The sequence below is a fragment of the Scyliorhinus torazame genome, chromosome 10, assembly GCF_047496885.1.
Source record: "Scyliorhinus torazame isolate Kashiwa2021f chromosome 10, sScyTor2.1, whole genome shotgun sequence".
Lineage (NCBI taxonomy): Eukaryota > Metazoa > Chordata > Chondrichthyes > Carcharhiniformes > Scyliorhinidae > Scyliorhinus > Scyliorhinus torazame.
This window is the reverse complement of record NC_092716.1, coordinates 65,823,951-65,849,081: the sequence shown is the minus strand read 5'-3', so window position 1 is coordinate 65,849,081 and position 25,131 is coordinate 65,823,951. Positions and strand designations below refer to the sequence as shown.

Genomic DNA, 25,131 nt, shown 5'->3' with positions numbered 1-25,131 from the left:
TGCCGCATTCATACTTCTGAAAAAAGCCTTTGGGACAAAAATCGGGAGACATTGAAAAACGAAAAGCAGTCTCGGAAGGACAGTCATCTCCACCGTCTGAACCCTTCCCGCCAGGGTCAGTGGGAGCATGTCCCACCTACGGCAATCCCTTCTCACTTGATCCACTGCTTTGCCCAAATTTAACTTGTGAAGCTGCCCCCAATCCTTGGCCACTTGAATCCCCAGATACCTAAAACTCCTCCCACCCACGTTAAAAGGTAGCTCCTTCAGTCTGCTTTCCTGCCCCTGTGCCTGGATCACGAACATCTCGCTCTTTCCCATATTTAACTTATAACCTGAAAATTGCCGAAATTCTCCTAATACCTCCATGATTCCGGTCATCCCCCCTCCCCACCGGATCCATGCCCCCCCCCCCCAACTATACCCCGCCAGGCATTTGCTGCTCTCAGGGCCATTCCTAAGGGTTCTATGGCCAGGGCAAACAGTAATGGGGAGAGCAGGCAGCCCTGCCTTGACCCCCGACATAAACTAAAGTATTCCGACCGAACTCGGTTAGTTCTTACTTTTGCCACCGGGGCCCGGTACAATAACCGGCCCCACTCCACAAGTCCCTGGCCAAACCCAAACCTGCCAAAAATATCCCATAGATACTTCCACTCCACGCGGTCGAAAGCCTTCTCCGCGTCCATGGCGACTACCACCTCGGCCTCGCGCCCCTCCGTTGGCATCGTAATTATATTAAGAAGCCGTCTAATGTTGGATTTCAGGGCCTGCCCTTTACAAATCCCGTCTGATCCTCCCCAATGATCTCCGGGACACAATCCTCTATTCAAGTGGCCAGGACCTTTGTCAATAATTTGTCATCTACATTCAAGAGGGAAATTGGTCTGCACGATCCACAGCTCTCCGGATCCTTGTCTCGCTTCAGGATGAGAGAAATTGATGCCCGTGATAACGTTGGGGGGAGTACTCCTAGCTCCTTGGATTCGTTAAAAGCCTTAACCAGGAGCGGCCCCAGTAACCCAGAGAACTTCTTATAAAATTCCACTGGGAATCCGTCAGGTCCCGGGGCTTTACCCGATTGCATCGCCCCCAGTCCATCTATCACCTCCCCAAGCCCAATCGGGCCCTCCAGGGCCTACATCAGCTCCTCATTTACCTTCGGTAACTCTAGTCTCCCCAGGAATTGATTCATGCCCTCCTCCCCAACCAGGGATTCCGACTCGTATAGCTGGCTATAGAATTCCCGGAACATTTCATTCACCGCCCCCGGGTCCGTCACCGTCTTCCCCCTCAAATCCTTTATTTTCCCTGTTTCTCTCGTTGCCTCCTGTTTCTTCAGCTGATACGCCAGCATTCTGCTAGCTTTCTCCCCATGCTCATATACTGCCTCTTTTACCCTCCTCAGCTGTCCCTTTGCCTTACCTGTGGAAAGGAGCCCAAATTCCATTTGAAGTCTCTGACGCTCCTTCAGGAGCTTCTCATTTGGAGACTCCGAATATCTCCTGTCCACCTGTAAGATTTCTCCTACCAACCTGTCCAGCTCCGACCGCTCAGTTTTATCCCTGTGGGCTCGAATCGAAATACATTCCCCTGTAATAACCGCTTTCAGTGCCTCCCAGACCACCCCAGCTGCAATCTCTCCCTTGTCATTGATCTTTATGCACCCCCGAATGGCCTCTCTCACTCGCTCACAGATCTCCTCATCTAGTCTCCACTGTGGGTGCTGGGGCATTCCCTTGCCTGTCCGTAGATCTATCCAGTGTGGTGCGTGATCTGAAACCACAATTGCTGAGTACTCAGTGTCCTCAACCCCCGCTAACAGTGTTTTATCTAGCACCAAGAAATCCATCCTGGAGTATGCCTTATGCACATGGGAGTAGAATGAATATTCCCTGCTCCTTGATCTCTCAAATCTCCACGGATCCACCCCTCCCATGCGCTCCATGAACCCCCGCAGTTCCTTTGCCATTGCTGATAGTTTCCCCAACCCAGCACTCGACCGGTCCAATCTCGGGTCCAGGACCGTATTAAAGTCACCCCCCATGATCAGCCGGTACGAGTCAAGGTCTGGGATCTTTCCCAGCACCGTCCTGACAAACGTGACATCATCCCAGTTTGGGGCATATATATTCACCAGCACCACTGCCATTCCCTCTAGCTTCCCGCTAATCATAACAAATCTGCCTCCCGGGTCTGCCTCTATCTTCCCCACCTCCAATGTCACCCTTTTGTTCATCATGATAGCCACCCCCTTGTTTTAAAGTCCAGTCCTGAATGCAAAACATGCTCGACCCATCCCTTCTTTAATCTAATTTGGTCTTCCAGCTTCAAGTGTGTCCCCTGTAACATGGCCACGTCCGCTTTTAACTGTCTCAGGTGTGCAAACTCACAAGCTCTCTTAACCGGCCCATTCTGTGCATGAACATTCCACGTAACCAGTCTGGTCGGGGGGCCCTTGCCCCCCCTCACCTGTCGGATCAGCCATGACCTTTCCTAGGCCAGCTCCTAGCCCGTGTTCCGCACCTCACTTGATCCGCCCCTTGGCAGCGACCACCATCTGATGTCCATCTCCAGTATCCAAGCTGTCCCTTACTCGTCAGCAGTACCCCTCCCCCTCCTCCCCCCACTTTGTCTTTCCTCAGCTCTCCCCCCACTTTGCTTCCGTGAACTAGCTATCCAGCTAGCCCATCAGCTCCCATCCTCTAGAGTTAAAAAACCTGCCATCTGCCAGCTTCCCTAAACATAGCACAGGCACTCAACACAATAACATCAACCCCCAAAAGCAAACACACCATCCCCCAACGCACAGGCAACAGGGGCCCACCCCTCCCCCTTTAACCGATTCTTATCAGTCCCATCACCTTCAAACAGAATCAAACACAATAGAAGAAGCTTCAAGCAGCTTAAGCAAAATTATGCATGCAAGAATCAACCATCTTTCTTAGAGAAAAGAACCCCTCCCCGTCGCAACTTAAAAGTTTTTTCCACTGTAACCCAGTACATAAAGCATTAAATCAAAATCAAATTACACAAGAAAGAAAAAAAAACCTTTTCTTCCCGAACATCGCGACTTAACTCACAGAATTAGAAAGACTGAAATTTTAAACAAGACAAAACAAAACACAGAACTATTTTTCTCTCCCCCCCCCCCCCCCCCCCCCCTCACTTTATCCCTTCCCCCAAACTCAGTCCATCATAGTTTGAATTTAAAAGTCCTTAAGCCAGATTATTGTCCTTCATAAAAGTAGCCACCTCTTCCGGAGAGTTGAAGTACAGCTCCCAGTTCTAATGGGTCACCCAAAGATGAGCCGGATATAGCAGTCCAAATTTAATGTCTTTCGCAAACAGGGCCGCCTTAACTTTGTTGAAACTTGCTCTCCTCTTTGCGAGTTCTGGTCCCCAATCTTGGTACACCCGGAACTCTGATTCTTCCCACGTGTACCATTTTGTCTGCCTGGCCCACTTCATCATACACTCCTTGTCGAGGAATTGATGTAGCCTCACCACCATGGCCCTCGGGGGCTCACGACCCTGGGGCTTACGTACGAGCACCCTATGTGCCCGGTCCACCTCCAGCGGCTTGTCAAACACATCGGCCCGACCATCTCCTGCAACATACGTACCCGCATCTGATCCCTCCTTTCCCTCTGGCAGCCTGACGATTCGGATATTTTGCCTGCGAGACCGGTTCTCCAAGTCTTCTACTTTATCCAGCAGTCGCTTCTGGCTGTCCTGTAGTATGCTAATTTCTAAAGCCATTGCAGTGGACTCCTCCTCTCGTTCAGTCGCCTGCTCCTGCAACTTTTGAATCTCCTGTCCCTGAGTCGTCCTTTTTTCCTCCACCCGTCAAACACCTTAATCGAGGCTATCGCCTGGGTCACGTCTTCTGCACACTCCTTACGATGCCGGGCAAACTTCTCATCCAGATACTCGACCCATTACTCCATCGATCAGTGAGCTGGCGTGGACACGCTTTGTCTAGTTACCATTGAGCTCGATGACCTCTGGGCCTTGCTTCCACTCATCTTTTGGTTTCTTCTTTTTCGACTCTTATTTGGACTCGATTCCATAAATTGAGGGTCACCTCCTTTTCCTCTCCCTTCGATCAACTTCTGTTCAGAAATTTCCTGAAAAATCCGGCTTAAAACCCATTAAAAAAACCACTAAGGGCGAGAGGTGCTGAATGTGCGACCTTTAACTCCATTGTCGCCACCGGAAGTTCCGTCTTAAAGGTTATTACACAAACTCTTAGGTCCAGCCACTGATTTCCACAATTAATTTATTTAAATGTCTCCCAAACTAGTAATTTTCACAAACCTTAGCACTACTGCAGATGTCTTTCTAGCCTCTCAGGATCCAATGCCTTTTGAATTCTCTGTGACTTTATTGAACAGTAACCTGTTCTGGTTCCCAGGGACGAAATTCTCCGGTATCGGCACGATGTCCGCCGATTGGCGCTCAAAATGGCACAAATCAGTCGGGCATCGCGCCGCCCCAAAGGTGCGGAATGCTCCGCATCTTTGGGGGCAGAGCCCCAACCTTAAGGGGCTAGGCCCGCGCCGGACGAATTTCTGGCTTCTGATTGTTCAGCCTCTCCCCTTCGAGTGCCCTGCAGCTGCTCAATGACATTCTTGAAACTAGCACCAACAAGTCAAAAGACAACGCACCATCCTGGATTCGGATCTGTAGTTGCAGAAATGCCTGTCTGATCCCCTAATTATAGAATCTTCTATCAATCACTATTGATTTCTCAATTTTCCTTCAGCCGCCCATGGTGCTGGGGACTCGGGCCTGACTGAAAACCCCAGAGAAACATCACTGTGACCAGCATTCAGAGCTGAATACCGGCCTGGAGGGCAAGATGCACTCGGGGAACACCTGCAGTACCGGCCTCCTCCTCTGCAGTAGCGTCAGTTGTCTGGCTCATACTCCTCTGCCCCTCTCCAAACTGTAAACAACACTCTTCAAGCCTGCCACTCACTGCAGTGCTTTAAATAGGCCTGACTTTGGAAGGTGCAACAGGCCCAATTCTCGCTATGTGTGATTACGTATTGTAATTGGCCGTGTTCTACTGCTGCTCGGATATTACATCCAAATGATACACCATATCAACACATGCTTGGTCCCATCGACTGAAACTCGCACCCATATAGGTAAAGAAAAAGATACATTTTTCAAAATATTTTCACAGATTGAAGTCAGTGACCCAAAATGCCATTACTTACTCGTATAAATAGAATACTGAATGAGCTGACAGAACCCACATAACCCATTCACAACCTGGTCAATCAGGGTTGGCAATACAGCCAAACAGTACACAAGTTTTATGCAGAATGCAAGCTAGGCTCAGGCATAAAAAGTTTGATTTCACAAATTAGTTACAAATTCTCCACACATAAAATAATTCATGTTACAACAACAGTGAAGTTGAGTATTCTTAAAAACATTATTCAGTTACGTTTATATTTCTTAAGTGTTTAAAATCTGCTATATGCCTGCTCTGAGCATTCCACTCTGGTTCTTTCGAGTGTAGGTGCCAAACAGTATGCAGCATAAAGCCCATGTTATGATATCTATATGCAATAGCTTGGCATTTTCTGAAGTGCCTTCTCCATTTAAACACAACAATACATGCCTGGGTGTTTTCAGGAAAAAAAAGTCTAGATCATTAAATATAATAGGTCTCAGCTGCAGTTATGATCACTGAAGCGTGCACACAATTCATCATAGCAAATTAGGTACATCTAAGAAACGTAAATGTCTCTGAGCATTTTGGATTCTTTACGAAAAATACCAATGCGAAAATGCACAAGCAAATCATTGTTTCATTCAAAATGTTTCTGAAATATTATTCGGCAAAGTAAGGTTAATTTTGACAGAAAATATACATATTTCTTTTGTGCCACTCTGTGCTTTAAAACTATGGGGCCACTGGAAAGACCTCTATCTGCATACATAATTTATTTATTTAATGTATCTTGTCTACTATTAAGAGATATGTAAGCCTAAACCGTTAATGCTTTAGTGACAAATATTTGAACACCAAGCCCTCATACTTGTCAAATACTCCCGGCATGTATTTAGATAATTGTCCTTTTTAACACGTCTTGTTTGTTGGATCTATAAAATGGATGATATTGTTTCTTAACTAAAGGTTCTTGAGATAAATTCAATGATTTAAAATTGGTACTTTATTTTCCGTTCTATTCGAATGTTCTGCTGTTTAATGTGCAATTATTCATTGCATTGAGTAGAATTTTACTTTTTTTGTTTTCTTTTCATGATGCATTATCTTTCTAGTACCTAGAATAGTAGTACAATGAATAAGTGTGAATTCTTTCCAGTATTATTCCCAATGTCCATTTAAGTTAGTGACAATTTCTCCAGTCACAATATATTTTGTTGCAGTGTAATCTGCAGTACACCTATTGTGCTGGATATCATAAAGCAGAATTAGAGAAATTTAGAAAACCACTATCTCTTAAGATTTCATTAATTAAACTAAAACCCAATTATATTGTTCTCATATTTTGGTGTTAACCTTCCTCTGGTATCTAAATCCTTGAAGATAGAACAGGACTACAACCAAGTCTGAAAAAGTATATTCCCCAAAGTTTACGCTTTCCTTATAAAATATTACCACCATATTATTTTCCACATTGCGAGAGGGGAAGGAGGTGGCCTGAACTCCCACGAACCATTGCATTATTTATAATTCTTGTCAGCCCAATGTTAAGTATTGTCAGAACATAAATGCTGTGACAACATATCTGATCTAATAGCATACACATCTTTAATACAGCATAAAACACACGGGTGTTCTTTGGCAATACCAAAGTGTAAAGCCTAAATGGCTTTTTGTTGCTCCGTCTCATTGCAATATGCTAAACAAAGAGTTAAACATTTTGTTTTGGTAGGTTTTTTTTTGTTTTTAAAATAAATTTAGAGTACCCAATTATTATTTTTTTTCAAATTAAGGGGCAATTTAGCATGGCCAATCCACCTAACCTGCACATCTTTGGGTTGTGGGGGCGAAACCCACGCAGACACGGGGAGAATGTGCAAACTCCACACGGACAGTGACCCAGGGCCGGGATTTGAACCCAGGTCCTCAGCGCCGCAGTCCCAGTGCTAACCACTGCGCCGCCATGCTGCCCTTCTGGTAGTTTTTCAATATTTGTTGTAAATGGTTTGCAAAAAAATATATATATTCATGCTCCTCATTTAAACCAACTTTGCTGATTTGACAACAGTGCTAAGCATGGCATTGAATCGTAGTTTATGTCCAGGGTAACGGTAATACCGGGAAAGGAGATTTGGTCTGACGAGCTCATGGGAGGAAGGGAAGCAGAGGGAGCGGATTGGATAGCCTCAATAGTAACAAAGAAATCCATGAATGTCTTGCACTTGTTGTTTGAGATGAGGGTGGAGGGGGCATAGGGGAAAGAGTTAAAGAAGACAGTTTGTAATCGAGAAGATAAACGGGTATCATCTTTGCATTCCAAGATGAACCAGGAATAGTGAGCAGTATTGGTGGATGACAGCAGAAGTAAAATAAGAAACCTAACATGCCTTGTCGTTTCCAAAAATATAAACAAATTAAATTACTTAATATTTGGAGATCCACTAAAATGTTGTACTTGGGATTAAAGTGCTTGAGTTGATTTTGTAACATTATTCCCATTTCATTCTATCCCTGCAATGTGCATGGATCAGTAATGAATAAAACTCCCAGGCATGTATGTTGCTGCAGTTCGGTGGGGTCCCAGGCAACTGAAGGCACGGTCACCAAAAGTGGTGCAGTTAAAATTGGGGATGAACAAGAGGCCAGAATTAGAGGATGGCAGATATTTCAGAGCATGGTGGGGCTGGAAGAGCTTACAGAGAGATAGGGAGGGGTGAGGCCATGGATGGATTTGAAAACAGGGATGAGAATATTTAATTCAAAGCATTGCTTGACTAGGAGCTAGGTCAGTGAGCAAAGGGGTGATCGGGGAATAGGAGTGCTGGCTGCAGACAGTAATTGTGGAAATGTGGAGGCAGCATGAACTTGCGATTTTCCACGGTGTGATCCACTGGTGCAGGTTAGTCATACGTAATGGTCGCTGCACCCAGTTCATGGGATTATCCAAGTTAACCTCCCTGTGATCGCTGTGATCAGCCATAGTTCAGTTTGTAGCATTCTCACCTCTCGGTCAGAAGGTTCTGGGTTCAGGTCCCCCTCAAGGACCTGAGCACAAAAATAAAGGCTGATACTCCCAACAGTGCAGGACTGAGGGGCCATCACAAAAGAACAGATTGTTTGGTCATTCTCACATTGCTGTTTGCAGGAGTTTACTGTGTGCAGATTTACTGCTGTATTTCCTACATTACAAAAGCTGACTACACTTCACAGGTAATTCATTGTCTGTAAAGCACTTTATGACGCCCAGCCGTCATCACCGGCTCTATGTAAATGTAAGTCTTTCTATACATGGCAAGATTCCATAATAAAGCTAGCTAGAAGTTTATTAAAAATTAGTCTTGTTCCACAAACTCTCAATATTCGTGCCTGCTTTAACCAAGACCATCAGCCTGTTCCATGAATGTTAAAAGTGCTGTTTAAACAAAAGTCAGGAGTTTTCAAGGTATTCGTGACAATGTTCTCCTCTTGCAAATGCTAATTAAAAATCAATTTTACTGGTCATTTACCACTTGCCAGTTTGTGCCACCATGGCCTGTAACTTCCTCCGAGTTGCAATCTCTAACAGACTTACCCAGTCTGGGTGAAACAGGAGCAGCGAAGCGCACCCCAGGCTGCATCGATGAGATGTAACTGGTGCGCAGAGAGGTAAGAAATGTCCCCTTTTTACGACACTAGCTGCTGTAAAGGAGACATTTAAAGGGCCAATTTAAAAGGAGACGGTAAGTTTCAAAGATAAATGGTTCAGATGGGTTGGAGCAGGGGCGGGTGATATTTGTCGGACTGGAGGAAGGAGGGGGGTATCGGAATGATGGGGGGCGGAGTTCATGTGAGTCGGGGGGGGGTGTCCCATGCTTGAAGCATTTTGTGATCTGTTGGCATCAGCTTGCAATATAAATGCAAGGATTATTATTGCAATAATAAAAAATGTGCTGAAATGGGAAGTATTGAGATGAATTATTTATGGGTACGATTCAGCAGACTGAAGTTAACTAAACGGTACATTCAGCGGGGTGTTACTTGCCGGCTGCAGCGCTGAGCAACATCCCGCTATCCAGCGGCACTTTGGAGTTACTTTGGCCTGGGCGGTTTCTTCCCACCAAATGCCACGCTTAAAGGAAAGGCACCTCGAAGAACCCTTTTGTCCGGCAGCCACAGCCCTGACCTGCTTCTCCCCCCCCCCCCCCCCCCAATCCCCCCGAAACCTTGGGGAGGCCCCTGGGAACCCCTCCCCCTCCCCTTGACCTGGCAAGGCCCCTCCCTGGCCTGACCACGGTGCTTGTGTGGCAACGCCAGGCTGGAAGTGCCCAGGTGCCAAGGGGAGTACCAGGGTACCATCCCGCCCCATCCCCGACTACCCGGGATTGCCAATGGCCTGGGAGATCCCACGGGTGCAGTTATGACCTTTGCATGGACCAATACTAAACAGCGCCATGGCGAGGTCTCTCATGCGTGACTGGTGAGTCCCAGGCACTAGGTGAAGCCGGTGTTTGTGTATTTAAATGACCCGTAAATGAGTCGGGTGACTGATGAATCGACCCGGCACAGAACCGAGTGGAGCTCATGCGCAATTCACCTATTGTGCCCAGATCTGCACCGGCCGCAACAGGGTCGCTGAATCGCACACTCTAACTTTACCTCCCAAACTGGAACCATGCCATTCAGTAATGTTTTCTTGGCTACAAACCTGCTACATATAGTCAAATAACATTTTCTCTTTAACAGATGAAAATGTACAGCAGCAAGCTGGTTCTTTATGCACAACACTACAATTCCAATTTTTGTTTAAATGTACTAAAGACAAGATCACTCTGATTCCACCTCACTCTAAACCCTCTGCATTAGCAAGCCTGCTTGCTTTCTTAAAAACATCACCATGTACCCATACACAGAATGAGAAAACACAGAGTGAAAATTGTGAGACAGAAGAAGAAATGTAGCAGAGAGAAGCAAAAAGAAATGAAGACACTGAAAACTGTGTCCCATGAATGAACTTCTGAATGTGTCAGCACCGAGGCTCACTGCACAGGTGGAGGCACCGTAACAAGCAAGGACATTGTTGTTGCAGAGAGAAGAAAGAGAGACCGATTTTAAATAGGGAGGGCAAAGGAAAAGTGGGGAGAGACCTTACCGATCATTTTGAGGACCACAGATCCTGTAATGGTGACGATCAATTAGACAATATTGAGCTGAGACCAGGTGGCAAAGGATGAGATAGAGAGGGAAAATCTACTGTGGAGACAAGGAGCTTCATCTCTGTTCCCACTGGGAATGGGAGGGATGGTTGCTGTCAGAGTTTAGTGGGATCACATTATTAAAAAGTGTGCATCGTCTGACTCAGTTAGCAATAACATGGGACCTTTAAATGTGACCATTGAATCTTACCTGACAAAGAGTGCAACAAAAATAAATTGATCTCAGTGTTGGTTTGAAGAGGAATGCAGTGTATGAAGAAAGTACCAACCTTGTGTGACGTCACTTCCAGAGCATGTACAGATATGTACATATACAGGATGGCATACTGTCTGCTGCTGCTTTTGCCACCAGTAATTGTAGTTTGCTATTACCACACTCTATGTTGCCAAGCTAGCATTTGGTCTAAATGTTCAGCCGAACCAACCAAATTCAGTTGTGTATTTTTATAACCCCCTTTGCTGCACACGATTCACTGCACACCCGTTGAGTGCGTTTACTGTTTGTCAGGAGTGCAAACTACAGAACATATGAGGCTTTAAGACAGGCCATCTGTTAGTCCTGGATCATTGGAAGATTGTCAAACTAGTCTAAAAATAAGCAGATAAAAATACACTGGAAAAAGACAATTAAATGCTTTGTTTTATTATTTGGAAAAGGTGTAAATAAGGTTTGGCTTTGCGATTGCATGTAATGAAGCATGCAAATCGTTTTAGCTACATGAGATTCCATTGTTACTTAATGTGCTGAATATATACTATTGGGCCAGCAAAAGTTTCATTTATTTAAAATCCGCTGTCTTGAAAATTTAAGGTACATGTTATCTTCACAATGCTTGCTTTGACTTTCTTGATGACCAAAACTACAGCAATACCATTTTTGATATAATTGTAAAATGGGGACACGTTTGGGATCAGTGACAGTACAATATGTTAAATAATGGATTAACACTCATTTTCTAGCACTTAAGTATTGCAGATTTAAACCAGACAGGCTAGTGAATCAGTGTGAAGAGCACGTGGAGTGGGAGATGTCTTTATTACTACAGATTAACTATGAAATATATTAAATCTCAACAATATATCAGCAAAATAATAATTGTCAAGACGTATCTTGTATAGCTAATGCTGAGCTGACTGGATTTAATAGTCACAACGCATTTGTTTTGGCGACAATTAAATTAAAGCCATTGAGATGAGATGTCGGGGGTGGGGATGGGCACTCCGATTAGCCTCAAATAGTTGGATTGAAAGTCTAGAACTAAAAAAGTAATCCTAATCTGATTTTACACATTGGAGCAGAATGTGACTGTATCTTGTTTGAGTCGATCTGAAATGCGTGGCATCTTGATTTCCCGAAAATGACCTCAACCAAAGGGATAGGTTTTACCAGCCCCCAGGTGGCAGGGACGGAGAGGCTGGTGAAGTAGCGGGGAACCTTGTCGGAACGGAATTTTGCCAGCAGCGTTATATCTGTTGCCTGCTCCATGGAAGCAAGCAGCCAATTACATAATTAAAGAACCAGTTAGGGCCATTTCACAGAGTCAGTGATATTTTGCCAATGGAAGAGTGACCCCCACCCTCTGTGAAGACCCCAGCAGCTGCATGACGACAGCTTTCCAGCATCAGCCAGGGGATCCATCAGAGCCCAAAGAGGGGGCTGGGGGCAGCGAAGACTGCCACAACCATCTCCTTGCAGGGATTTCCCCTCTGTCCAATGGGGCCTTGGCCCTCTTACTTATAATGCGCACATAAATATCTGAGGGCATATCCATTTTGAGACACTCTCAAGGACTCCTGCCTGCATCAGTAACGCCCACCTCTTTTGCTGATGTTGCTGAGGCTTCAGAGCTGCCAGTCCTCTGATTGGGCAACATCAGTTCTTTAATTATGGTGTATCTGCAGGCGGTTGTCTGCGGCAAATCGCTGAACAGGTCCTCCTTCTGGCGTGCGCGGCCTCCGATCTGCTCTTCGGCCTGCCGGTGGGATTCCGATGTAAGATTTTAGCCCCAAGTATAAGTTGCTCGCAATTGGATTTAATGCTAAAACTGGAAAGATTACAAGAAGGAAATTTGTAAAAGGACAGTTCAACTGTAGCCATCGCTGTCTCAACTTGTTGGATATTTGAGCCCTATACTGAAAATGTCATTGCTAATTAAGTAACGTGCGTATGTTATTAAGTTTGGAACTCGGATAGGTTTTTAAGAATAAGGCTGAAAGGTTGAGTTGAGATTCCCTTTATAGTTTTCTCACTAAAGCTGGTGAGACTGCTGTTACAGTGATAGCTTTTGGGTTGTATTATGAGGACTATGCACTTACAAAAATATTTACTATTGACTTGAGGTGCACAAAGATTCAGATGAAATAATTTCCGTTAATGGTAAAATAAATCCAAATAAATTAAACAGTTGATTTCAGTGCATTGGTTACATAATTCCTCAAGATAGAATCCTGGCAGTTACGCATGGGTCCCTCCTCCTCTCAATGGGATTTCCTATTGAAGCCACTCCACACCACCGGGAAACCCGCAGGCGGTGCGCTGCCGGCGGGAACAAAGAATCCTAACGGCCGAAGAATTCCGGCTTATCACACACACACACACAACATAGAGGGGCAGTGTGGTGGCGACAGAAGGAAAATTACGGTAAAGTAGAAAGGATGCACTAGGATGGATTTCAGTTTAAGTCTTTAAGCAGTTCAGGGTTACGCTTTGGCGCTTCTGCCTTCTAAGCTTGAATGGGCTTTCTCTGGCAAGGCTGTCTACTTTGTAGATTCAAGGTCATTTCAGCTATATAGTAAAGATGTGCCAGGCATTAATTGGTTTTAGAACAATAAAGCATTCCTTTACTTCAGCAGAGAGGGAGAGAGTTCCTTCTTCATTCAAGGTCTGATCACTTCTGACTAGCTCTCTCAGAAGCATCCCATAAGAACCAATCACTGACTGTTGTCAGCCAGAACACTATCCCTGGCATGCCCAGCCAATCGAACCAACTTCCTCCAAAGCTGTTTTGTAAGATTCTCTTGGCGCCGGCGAGTCTGTATTCTCAAAAATCAAATCCTGGAACACACTGTCCTGACTTGCAGGCTGCCTCAGTTTAAGTCAACTGGTTAAAGGCACATTCCGAATGAGTCCACGGACCAAAAATAATAAAATAAAACCAAAGAAATGGATAAACGGGGAAATCGATAGGAAGGACTCTAACATACCTCCACCCTTAGAGGAATGGAACGTCATTGCAAAGGATGTCTCATACCAAGGTACGTGACACAAAACACACATCCATTCATTCTTCGTTTCCCACTACCTAAGTTCCCCCAATTCCTATCATAAAATCACTACAGTGCAGAAGGAGGCCATTTGCCCATCGAGTCTGCATCGACCGAGGCCCAGACCCAGGCCTCCACCCTATCACCGTAACACAGTAACCCCACCTAACCTTTTGGACACTAAGGGGCAATTTAGCATGGCTAATCCACCTAACCTGCACACCTTTGGACTGTGGGAGGAAACCGGAGCATCTGGAGGAAACCCACGTAGACACGGGGAGAAAGTGCAAACTCTACACAGTCACCCAAGGCTGGAATAAAACCTGGGTCCCTGGTGCTGTGTGGCAGCAGTGCTAACCACTGTGCCACCTATCAACATTTAAAAACATGACAAAGCATCCGCAATAATATTGCCATTTCCAGGAATATTATAATTTTAACATCAAAAGGCTACAACAATAAACTCCTTTGGAACAATCTTGCGTTCCGAGTTTTAAATTCTTCTGTAAGCACGAGTGGATGATGGTTGATATAGACTAAGCTTCGATTATTGACATGCTGGACATAAACTTTAAAATGTTGAAGGGATGGTAGCAGTGCTAATGCTTCCTTCTCAATGGTGGAGCACATTCGCCAGTGTTCGGCCTACCCCAGGCACCTAATCTGTATGGGCAGGTGGGCAACAGAGTACATCTTTAGTGCCTGGCATGTGGACAATTGCCAGGCCCCCCTCCACTCTATTGCCTGATCAAAATTATATTTTAAAATGGTTCCTTTCTTTGCGATCCAAGCTGCTTACCTGGCCAGGAGGCCACAACTGGCTGGAGTACCGTACCAAGTTCTGAGTGAGCCAGAACAATGGGCATAGGGAGCCCCTGCCCATGGATCCACCACCTGATGATATTTGCCTACTGCGGGGCAGGTAGAAATTCTGCATCTTAGCCTGTCAGAAAATCCTGGAAAAAGCAAAAACCCTTGGCAGCTTCGTTCTTACCATTGTCACGTGGGTTTCTGCTGGTTTTGACTGTAATTAAGGTGGAGCCCACGTGGTTTCTTAACTGCAATTAATTCAAATTAGTCTTGGACCTTGGGATAGAATTTCCTTGCATGTTCTCCTGATCTTGCGAATAACTTCAGTGGCAGATCACTGAAAATCCTGGGGAAATAATAATAATAATCGCTTATTGTCACAAGTAGACTTCAATGAAGTTACTGTGAAAAGCCCCTAGTCGCCACATTCCGACGCCTGTGCCGGGAGGCCGGTACGGGAATTGAACCCGCGCTGATGGCCTTGTTCTGCATTACAAGCCAGCTGTCTAACCAACTGTGCTCTCTTTCTGCCAGGAGAAGCTTGGGAGGAACCACCAGGGAAATACTGCCACGTTGTGTTTAATGTTCAGTGGGCCAACTGCGGAAAATTCAGCTATTTTTATTGGGATGTATCACAATGGTGGAATCTTCCGCCCTCCCCCTTGGCGGGTATGGTGGTGGGGGAGCATTTCATTAGGTGGGAGGGGGGGCCACCTTCCCGCTTCCACTCCCATCAACGGCCTTCGCGTCTCACTGATAATTGAGGCTCTTCAGTAGGCAATTAAAATCACACTTAAGGGCCTCATTCCGCTGCCGCCAGCATTAACCCAGTGGCAGATGAAGGGTTGATTTGCAGGGAGCATGGCAAGCAAACCTTAACATGTTGCCTCCAGGCTGTTGGGGAGGGGGTGGGGCCCTGGTCCAAAGGTACAACGCCTGAACAAGGGGCTTGGCATCGGGAAGGGGGCAGCATTGCTGAAAGCCACTCCCTTAACCTTGCCACTGACCCCGCCCCACTTTCCACCATCACCCAGCTGTGCCTGGGTCTTTCCTCAAACCGAAGCCATGACTGGATGCTGGAATCACAACCGTTTTCATGGTGCTGCTGAGTACAGAAGAACTGCTGGCCTCTGATTGGTTGGAAGTTCTTGGTGGGTGGGGCTTTGGTCCACAGGGTCCTCGATTCCAGGAAAGGGCCACTGCTGGCCTGACAAGTGCCTGAGTGGCACAAGATGCTACAGGCCTTCCTGAAAAGAGACAACGCGGGGCTCTGATTGGCACAAAACCTGCCAACTCTACAATATCCCATCCAAAGTCTTAAACAGTGAACGGATTTAATTATGACATGGCCAAAAAAATTATTTCCATCACCTGCAGCTTCAAAGGCATCAATTAATGTATGTTGTAATGTGACATTGAAAAGTTCATTATCAGATCCGGTCCCATGGAATTCAGTTTATCGATCTTTTCTGTGTAATCAATCAGCTGCCACTAACAGAAGAAATGTTACTCTGATTGGGTCCATCCTGTGCTGATCTTGCATTCTTTCTAAGGAGATGGATTCCAGCAAAAATATGGATTCGCTACTTAACTTTAGATGTCCTTTATATTGGTTTGTAATGTCATTGGATTACAGTTGTGTTTCGGCTTTTAAGCTGAATATATAGGTGGCTCTTCACAGTAAGAGGTTGTTCATCATCACACGATAAATGTAGTGGGCCTTGCATTTACCACATCAGCTAGGTTGTTGGCTGAAGTTGGGCAGAATGGTTCAGCTTTTGAAATTAGTGGGTGAATCGTGCAGTACTGTATCTATTTGCAATCTAGAGCATTTGTTGGATAATGACATACAATTGAGGAGTAATAACAATTGTGACATCTGGTGGACACTCAGAATAAGAACGTCCTGACAGGTTAACTGCACAGTCACATGATTGCCTGAGAGCTCAGGCTGACAACAGCCTTTCCCAAAGTCTTCAGGTGCTCCAAAGGTTGCTCCCATATCAGCTAAATGATCGGAGTTCAGTGACTGATATATATTTTCACAAATGATTTTAGCATTATTGTAACAGTTAGATTGTTTTATAAAATAAATTGTTTGCAATTTGAAAAATAGATCTTTTGAATAATTGCCCAGCTATACTAGAAAACCACGCTGCTTGTTACCAAATGGATTTTTTCAATTCATTGTTGGCTGTTTAACGTAGATTGCCAACCTGTGAAAGTAAGCCTGGGTTCTAAAGTGAATTTGTTTTTATTTACGTCAGCCATTTCTGTTGATAATTATTATAAATGTTCTTCAACTATTTACACCATAAATTGGTCGGAGGAAGCAATTTAAAATGGCTTTTCTGTATGGAGACAACACATCTTGCCAATTAACCCACTGAAGTAGTTAAATTGCTGAGTCGAACTGCCCATCCTGGCTAGTTGATATTGTAATTCCCCCTTTCAGACAGTGTTCAGACTCTGTCCTTGTACCAGCCCATTTACAAATTCCATTTCCTCTAAAAATGCTTGAATGTATTGTTACTGGGCCTACCAGTTCAGTACCTGTCTTTCCCATTGCTCCTTGTTTGACCCTTGCAATAAAGCCTCTGCCCTCTCCACAGCCTAAGCAAAGTCATGCACCACATTCTCTTTGGTAGAATGTATGGCGCAATATCCTTTTAAGTCTTCCTCATCACCTGTGCAGCCTGCAACACAGTTAAGCACATTATCTCATCTGCTGCTGTCCAGTTTAGAAAAATTTCCCTTTCTTGGTTCCACTCTCGCCTCGGCATCAGTCAAAACATCCCCAGTGCGGACTTCACTTCTCATTCACATACTGTCACCTAGGGCATTCCCTTCTTCCTTATCTATTCCTTTGACCACAAAATTTGGGTCCACAGCACCATGTAGATTTGGAGCTACAGGAGCTGCTTTCAAAGGAAAATGGTGTCAGTGCTGCTTCCATCCGCCTCTGGCAAGGGCCACATAGATCACGTCAATTGGGGGCATAATGAGCATGCGCCAGGAGTATGCAGAGTAGGAAGTTTGTGACATCAGTCAGTGTCTAATGTTAATTTGACATCAGCGCTGCCTTTTTTGAAATCACCTGTCCCGTTAACTCCCTCTCTTAAATATGTATAGCTACACATCCGATCAGCAGCATGAAGGACCCCCACTAGTCCTATTTAAAGGCATTATCAGCCAGCTTACAGTTTAGTTCTACTGACTCCATTTGAGATTGTGGAAGGACTGGATGTTTGGCGAAGGTGCCTAAAGCTGGTGAAGACTGCAGAGAGTGGTGCTAAACATGGAAAAGGTGCTGGTTGCTAATGCAAGAGCTCTGGGGACAAACGCCAGCCATAGGTGCCATAGCTGTAGTCCTCCTTGAGCTCTAGGAGAGGGAGTTGATGCAGGGCAGCAAAGGAGAAGACAAGCTGGTAGAGGGAGAATAGTTCTCAGCAGGTGACCATATCTACTTGCGTCTCCCAGAAGCACTTTTCTTAGTTCCAGCTTCGCCAGGAGTAGTGTGATTACCATCTGTGATTCATTAAAGTGTTTCCAAAAGAATTCTTATTGCTCCTTGGAAGTGGACCTGCAGCTTCAAAGATGTGGGGACAGCACTGCCAATGGTGCTGAATGTGACCATGGGTTTCAACATCTGTAAATCACTGCAAGCACAGTGGTTAGCACTGCTGCCTCATAGCGTCAGGGACCCAGGTTCAATTCAAACTTTGGCTGACTGTGTGCAGTTTGCACATTCTCCCCGTGTCTGCGTGGGTTTCCTCCGGGTACTCCGGTTTCCTCCCACGGTCCAAAGATGTACAGGTTAGGTGGATTGGCCATGCTAAATTGCCCCTTTGTGTCCAAAGATTAGGTGGGGTTGCGGGGAAGTGGGCCTAAGTAGGGTGTTCTTTCAGAGGGTCAGTGCAGACTCAATGGGCCGAATGGCCTCATTCTGCAATGTAGGGATTCTATCATCGTAAGGTCCATCTGGGTTGGAACGGCTGATATATCTAACATCTCCCAGTCCAGCAACCATTGCTGCGAGATGATAGAGGCTCTGCACTTCAATGTGTTCTTTCAGAAGCAGCCAGAGTGTTGTGTGGCTTTTCCAGGACAATGGGATTCCCCATGGTTCAGGATACCTTTCGCTGCACACATCTGGGGGAGACGGCGGCATAATGGTAATGTCACTGGATTAGTAATCCAGAGCCCCCAAGATAATGCTGGGGAAGACGGGTTCACATTTCACCACGGTAGCTGGTGGAATTTGAATTCAGTTAATAAATCTGGAATATAAAGCTAGTCTCAGTAAAGGTAAAACTATCGTGAAGCTATCGTCGATTGTCGTAAAAACCCATCTGGTTTACTCATGTCCTTTAGGGAAGGAAATCTGCCATTTTTACCTGGCCTTGCCCACATGTGAGTCCAGACCCACAGCAATATGGTTGACTCCTAACTCACCCTCTGAAATGGCCTTGTCAATGTCACCCACATCCAAAAGACATGTGGTTTCACAGGCATGGCCTCTTAATGCTGGGATGTACCAAACCCACAACCACATCTTGCTATGAATACCCGGCAGCTTGGCAGCAGCTAACTGAGAATAAATTGGCTGAATTATGTGCACTGGTCTCCAGAGCAGTGCTTGAACCTGAGGCCTTCTGCCTCAGAGGTGACCGTGCACTCACTGAACCACTGCTCTTCATTTCTTTGACCCCCCACCCATCCCCCTCCAAATTTAAATAATTCAAAACTGGCCTCCCTAAGTCAACCCTCAATAAATTTCAGCTCACCTAAATCTTTGCAGCCCATTACCTACACCACAGTAACCGACCCGCTCACTCATCATCTCTCTGGTCAGTGGTCATCATTGGCATCTCCGTCCCATTCATGCTTCCAGTTTACATTTTTCATCCCCGTGTTCACATCCCTTGATGACCTACCCCCCCTAACCTCCAGACTACACAATCACACCCCCCCCCCCCCCCCCAAAAACAATCATGTTCTTCCAAATGGCCTGTGTGTATTCCTGCCCCTTGCCAAACCGTTTTGGCCCTCAGCTCTGCAGTTTCCTCCTCTCCATCTCTCTGATTCTTTAAAATCCTGCACTGAACAGAACTCTTTGGCCCTGCTTTTAGTCACCCCCTCCCTAAATGTTTATCTCTGGCTCGGTGTCAGTCTTTATCTTATTCTGCCTGTTATAAAGTATCTTTGGCTGCTGTCCGACATTAAAAGCATTGTTTAAATGCAAGTCGTTTTTGCTAAAATTAGCAATGGCTGGAATGTTGGGCTGTATAATCTCTTAATTATGAGATGTGCCTGTTATTCTTAACAGAACAAAGGTTTCCTAATAATTCGGGTAGCGTATCTTATTTAACACACAATGCGCTGATCTGGGGGAAAAAAGGATTGGAAAAGATTCTGATTCGAGAGGGACAAGTAAAACAATTGCCATACTATTGATTTTGGTTGCTTTGAAATGTCAATATTTCTTTCTTCTAAATCTACATTGGATATGCTTAAAGTGCATTAAATATTTTTGTATTGCTGTGAATAAGAAAGCAAATATTAAACGAAAAATCATGTTTTTCACCAATACTGTTTTCCAAAAATCAATTTATTTTCTAAATAAAACAAGTATTGAGTTAGTGTAGTTACTTTTTCAAACAAAAAATAGGATTAATCACGGGAATTACCCCTTAATTTACCAATGGTGAAAAGTGCAGTAGGTCACATTATCATATCATTTGCATGTGGCTTGGGTCCAGCTCTGCACTGTAGAAATGGACAAAAACACCAATTTCTGGCACAGGAACGCCTTTGCACAGCTGGCACCAAAATTACACCATTTCCCAGATAACAAGAAAGCATTATTTTAAAGGGGGAATGTGCTCACTTAAATTTTTAATCATCTTGAGTGCTATGAAGGGAGATGTCTGTATGAGTACTTGTGTCCTTCAGTCACCCTTGTCATACGTTTAGTTAAATGTACGGAACCCATCCTGATGTGATGTCATTAAGATCTGCCTTTATGACATCATGAACGGACAAATATTCAGGCTTCAGCCTCTGTTTCTATTCAAGTGGGATATCATGTGGGTACATGGTGGCTTCCTGTACAGGATGTATATTCGCAGGTTGCCCCAATTAAGTTTGTCATTGGGATCTTGCTGTAGGCAAATTGGCTACCGTACTTCCCTGCAGCAGTGACTGCATTTCAAAAGGACTCAACTGCAAATTGTTTGGGAATATCCTGAAGCCATGAAAGGTGCCATGTACAATTGCATGATTCATCTGATTCTAGATTGAGGTACGAAGTTTCCACCAGTAAAAAAGCTTCCCTGAGAAAAGAAATGATATTTATTAGACTTCTTTCATTTAAAAGATTTTTTTTGCCACTCTGTGCAATTTTTCCAAACCAAACAAATGGGCAGTCTTACCTATTCCCAAGGTGTTAATGGTGCAGATCAACAACTCTCAACAAGGAACCACATGAGAGGAACTCTGGAATGGCTCCTAAAGATTCGAGGGTAGCGAATGTAACCCCGCTATTCACAAAGGGAGGTAAAGAGAAAAGAGGTAATTATAGACCAGTGAACCTAACGTCGGTAGTAGGGAAGTTGCTAGAGTCAATTGTCGAGGATTTTATTGCACAGCATTTGGAAAGCAGTGGTAATCAGACAAAGTCAGCATGGATTTACGATAGGAAAATCATGCTTGACAACACCCACCTTAACCATACATGTGATAACTGGGATGCCGAGATAACCCGCCTTTTTTTTTTGCCGTATCTCACTTTTGTTTATCCTAACATTTTCTTTGTTCTGCGTTGGGATCCCACCCATCTCTGAACATTTTTTTGTACCAGAGTCTTTTGCTCTTGTCTGTACGCCAGACTCAGTGAAAAGCGGCCTTGTGCCTCTCTTTTCCATGATGTGTTAACAGTGTCGTCTCTATCAACCGCGTATCCAGTGTATTAGGCGACTGTGCTCAGAGGCTTTTACCTATCGTCCACTCCCTTAGGGTGGCGGTCCTGGCTTGTCACTGTGCCACGGCAAATTCCGTGACCATTAACACGCAACGATCTGTGCGTCTCGGATTCCCAACTAACGCTGGCCTTCATGTGAGGGCTCAATTGCCCCTTAATTCAGGCTTAGCATGGGTCCTCGAGCAGCCGATTATTACTACATTCAGTGGTATAACTGACAAACAAAAAAAGTTTTAAACTGAGTCTTGTACTCACTTGGCCTTGATACCAGATTCGTTGGATGTTGCTTCGCCATCCGTCCGTCTCGCCGTGTGACTCTAATTTCTGGCGGTCATACTTTTGACTACTCGCCTTCTTCACCGGCTCAATCGGCATCTGGCTCAGCAACATTCTGCCGGCTACGCATTTGTTAGAGGTGAAAATATTCACACGCAGGCCTTTTTGAATGAGTAAAGAAGCAGTTTATTATATCAGAGCTCTGTGAGAAGGATCTGGAAGCTCCGCAGCTTGGCAGCACTCTTTCTCACTTGAGCTAAGGTTCGCATTGGGTTAATGTACAGATTCAAGGGCGGAATTAGTTGCATTCTCATTTACATACAATCAATCAACTCTATTCGCGTCACAATTCATTACATGCAGTCAATCAATTTTCTTAGCAGAGAGACTCAATCGGTTAGGATTATATTCATTGGAATTTAGAAGAGTGAGAGGGGATCTCATACAAACTTACAAAATTCTAACAGGATTAGACAGGGTAGATTCAGAAAAAATGTTCCCGATAATTGGGGAGTCCAGAATTAAGAGTTATAGTTTGAGGATAAGGAGTAAAACCTTTGGGACTGAGGTGAAGAGAAATCTCTTCACCCAGAGAGTGGTGAATCTGTGGAATTTGCATCCACAGAAAGTAGTTGAGGCCCAAAACGTTGTGTAATTTGAAGAAGGAATTAGATTGGGCTCTTGGGAATCAAGGGATCTGGGTGGAAGGCGGCATCAGGGTATTGAACTTTATGAGTTTTGCTCTGGGGAGGCGGGGATAGCGGATGCATTCTGGAGTCGGCCCACCAACCCCGGAAACAGTGCAGGGGCAGCCAGCCACTGGGGCTGCTAAGTGTCAAGGCGAGCTGTTTGAAAGGCCTGCCTCATTGCTGTGACACTTCATCCCAGTTGTAATAAAAACAGTAAGATCCTCTAGCCCTCACATACCCTCCATGCCAACCCTATATCTTCTAACCACTCCCAGTAACCCCCATTCCAACTTACTCCCCCCACTATGAGCTTCTATCCAGCTATTCAATCAGGGCAGTGTGTGGATGCCAGTGCTGAGTTCACACTGATATAATAAAAGCATTGAATATCATGCATGTCTCATTGATTTTTCATTGTACAATTCAGATCAAGACCAGGAAAATACAACTTTATAAGTTAACTGTAAAAGCTGTTAATATTTGCAATATAAATTCTCGTGCTGGTTGTCATTTGAAGCAACTTGTCATTAATTATATGGCATAGTGTCACCAGGTTGACAGTAACTTTGAGCATTTAAATAGCTTTTCATTGTGGCTTTCAAAGACTGATGTAACCGTTCATCACTTCAAGCAGCTATCTTGAGAATTTTGATCCAAAATAGCATTTGTCTTTTTTAAGATAGGCTTTCTCAGATGGCTGGTCCCACTGGGTACTGCGTTTGTCCAATGTCAGGTACTGGGACAGATGTGGTAGTGATGAGCCTCGCACATCTGTCTCTATACAATACACAACCAGGAAAACCAGGTCAGGCAGCAGGAGGAGAGAGTGCACAGCTGCAGTTCCCCAAACTGGCTCACTTCCAAGATGGTGGGTTGGCCATGGGGACAGGCAGAAATCTAATAGTCTCTGTAGATCTTTTTTTTTTCTGAAAAGTAAAGTTTATGACAACTGCTGTTTCTTTTTGTATGTTGTTACCAGTACGAATGCTGGATTATTAGCATGTTGAATCCTTGTTTGTTACAGACAGTTATTTTAATAGCTATAATTATCGTGTTTGAATGGAACGACTTGAGGTAAAACTGCGCAGCACCAATATCTGTTTCACACCACCTGAGTGTTTATACTCGGCTGATGAAAGTGGCTATTAAAACTAGGTTTGTCTCAAAAGTTTTACTTTGTTGTCTTAACAGCGTTATAATGAACTTTTTTTGCCTTTGATAATTTTATGTACTGAATCGAGTCTTGAAACCTGCAATTTGCTTCACATATGAACATAGGAATTAGGATCGTGAGTAGACCATGTGACCCCCTTGAACTTGCTCTGCCATTCAGTAAGGTCGTGGCTGGTCTGATTGTGGCCTTAATGTCACATTCCAACTACCCTTGATTTGGGGCATAGTAAATAAAACCGATGGCAGATGGCCCTTAGACTCATACAAAAACCTGAGGTCTGTTTGCAGCTGTGAAATAAACATAACAAGCATGGTTGAAAATATGTTAACTTCGTTTGGCTCTTTGGAACTATTTCTCTCAAATTTTGGATTTGCCCCATTGTCTTTGTTGCTGCCTGAGTAGGAGACCATTTAAAATAAAAGATTTTAAAATGTCAAACCTCTATAACGGTGCATAACTACAGTGCAAGTGTACTTTATTCCCCTTTCATTTTCATTCGAAATTTCAACATAACAATAGCAATGGAGATAACAAGTAAGGTAAGCCAAGGAGAAAATGCTACACAGGTTGAATAAGGCACTCCCGCGTGGGAATAAGCAACATACGACAAAAGTGTTTGTCAGTGGAGTCCGCAACGTTCATTTTCTCTCACAATGTCTGAAATGGCGTGGTTCTGAAATCAAAAGCTGAAGTGGATTTTCACCAGTTTTGAAGGTCAAAATTCCACTGATTTTGTATGCAAAATGGGCTTGGTTTTGATTTAAATCCAGAATGTTTGCCAGTGGGTACTTGAGCATATGACAGCTGACATGCATTTAATGTATAAGCATCGATAAACCTTTCACATCGTCCTGATAAACAACTCCTATTCTTACTTACCTTATTATATGTAAAGATTGTGGCCTGGAGTTTCAGCCTTGTGCACAATTGGTGATCCAGGCACAAATTCAAGCAGAAATTATGCTGGTTTCCAGAAATGTTTTGTTTCTCTTATATTTGCACTCAGTCATTCGCATGCTACCAAACATAAGGGACGTGATTCTCTAAAAATGGGGCTATGTCCCCACGCCGGAGTGAACACCGGCGCCAACGACTCCGGCGTCAACAGCCCCGGAAAGTGAGGAATTCTCACCTTTCTAGGGGGTTAGGTTGCCGCCGGAGTCATCCCTGCAGCTCCAGCCGGCGGGGAACGACCCACGCGAGTCCACGCATGCGTGGAACAGCCGGCGTATTTCCGCACATGCGCGGGGGTTCGCTTTTCCGCGCCGGTCCCCGGGCAATATGGCGGAGCCCTACAGGGACCCGAGGTGGAGTAAAGAAGGCCCACGGAACCAGCCCGCCTGCCAATCGGTAGGCCCCGATCAAGGGCCAGGCCACAAACCCCCCCCCCCCCCCCCCCCCCCCCCCCCCCCCCCCCAAAAGCATGTCCACCACCTACGAGGCACAAGGAGTGTAATGGAATACTCTCCACTTGGCTGGATGAATGCAGCTCCAACAACACTCGAACTCCAACAACATCCAAGAACTTAACACCACCCAGGACAAAGCAGCCCGCT

At 44.9% G+C, this 25,131-nt stretch overlaps 1 protein-coding gene and 1 long non-coding RNA gene across 5 annotated transcripts in view; one reads left to right on the top strand and one right to left on the bottom strand.

Annotated features, from left to right (window-relative positions):
• The window catches only part of znf423 (zinc finger protein 423), a 512,581-nt gene that overhangs the window by 482,173 nt on the left and 5,277 nt on the right, over positions 1-25,131 (top strand). The gene's annotated exons all lie outside the window — the stretch shown is intronic.
• On the bottom strand, positions 14,653-22,381 carry LOC140384822 (uncharacterized). Of its 2 annotated transcripts, none has more exons than XR_011933151.1 (3): positions 21,692-22,381; positions 20,889-20,996; positions 14,653-14,800 (listed from the first exon to the last, which is right to left on the bottom strand). It is a non-coding gene; the product is annotated as an uncharacterized lncRNA (long non-coding RNA). The 2 variants fall into 2 exon arrangements; XR_011933150.1 differs by lacking the exon at positions 14,653-14,800 and adding an exon at positions 20,651-20,789.